This window comes from Notechis scutatus, chromosome 5, assembly GCF_049901735.1.
Source record: "Notechis scutatus isolate UNSWTSFEM ecotype Mainland chromosome 5, rNotScu1.2, whole genome shotgun sequence".
Taxonomy (NCBI): Eukaryota; Metazoa; Chordata; class Lepidosauria; order Squamata; family Elapidae; genus Notechis; species Notechis scutatus.
The window spans coordinates 115,068,069-115,069,194 of NC_142013.1; the positions used below are offsets into that span (position 1 = coordinate 115,068,069).

General features: G+C 36.9%; 1 protein-coding gene across 3 annotated transcripts in view; it reads left to right on the forward strand.

The window, feature by feature from the left end:
* MAEA (macrophage erythroblast attacher, E3 ubiquitin ligase) overlaps positions 1–773 on the forward strand; it is a 26,138-nt gene extending 25,365 nt beyond the window's left edge. For all 3 annotated transcript variants that reach the window (XR_015749945.1, XM_087967601.1, XM_087967602.1), the window contains one exon: positions 1–773. This exon is cut by the window's left edge. The gene's annotated coding sequence lies outside the window, so the exon portion shown is untranslated.
* The last annotated feature ends 353 nt before the right edge of the window (positions 774–1,126 follow it).

Sequence of the window (1,126 nt, forward strand, 5' to 3'; positions counted from 1 at the left end):
CCACATGCCACACAAGCCACTTTCCCCTTCCAATGTGTGGTGGTGTCGCCAACTGGAAGCACGCACCCAGCTGTGCAAAAACACTTTGTGTTAGCAGACACTTTGTGGTTTGGTATCGTCTGTCACGTAGCCTTTAAAAGACAGCCAGTCCTTGGAATTGATGCCGGATGGATGCTAACACAAGAGAAGAAAAGGTTAAATAGAGAAGGGTTTGTGGTTTTTCTCAGCTTTGGGAACTGGAAGAATTCTGGGAGTTGAAGTCCATCTCTCTCCCAGTTCCCACTGTTGAGAAATTTCTGTCCTAGATAATTTGAAGAATCTTTTAAAAATTGCATTAAACGCAGAACTGGTCACATTGCAGCCACAATGTGCCACTCGTCCGTCTGTCCTCCTTTCCAGTTGACCAATAGTGTTAAGGACTTTTCGTTTTATTAGTATGTGCATAGGATTCAAATATCAAAAACCCATTTAGTGCTACTGCCTTATTTTCTTGCTTTTGAGAATGTATTCACATGAAAAAGAAAAAAAAAATCAGCTGGTAACCTTAAGTTTTGAAGAAGAAGAAGAAGATGCCTTGAATTATGTAATTTTAGGGTATTGGTGGCCCAAGAGAGGTGGGTTAGTTCAATTTTTAAATCACATCCTTATCATCTTACAGACACACACACACCCCTCATTGTAGTAGAGACAAAAACCATACCATAGACTTTGTATTTAGCCTTTATTTTTGCATGTTGATGTTGATTAGCTAATAAAGACATTGCTCATAATAAGCCTCGTTTCTGCTCGTTCGTTAAAGCTATGTGATTTAAAAACCAAATGATTAATAAGATATTTTTTTTCCTGCAAAAAAAAAAAAAGGTGGATTATTGGGGTTCTATCAAAAACTTGTTTTTCACAAGTAGCAGCCTTTCAAATTTTCCTTAAATCATTTTCTGAGAGAAAGTGCCAATTATATGATGAAGATTTTGTGTGATTGCATAAGTAGAGAAATAACACACATTTAATACTTAAGGTACTTTGACTTGGAGGTGAACAACTGGGCCAGATGCAAGGCCTTGCAATAATTTAATATAAAATGGACTAATAAAAAGATGGCTTATTCACAGACTTAACCGTATTTAAG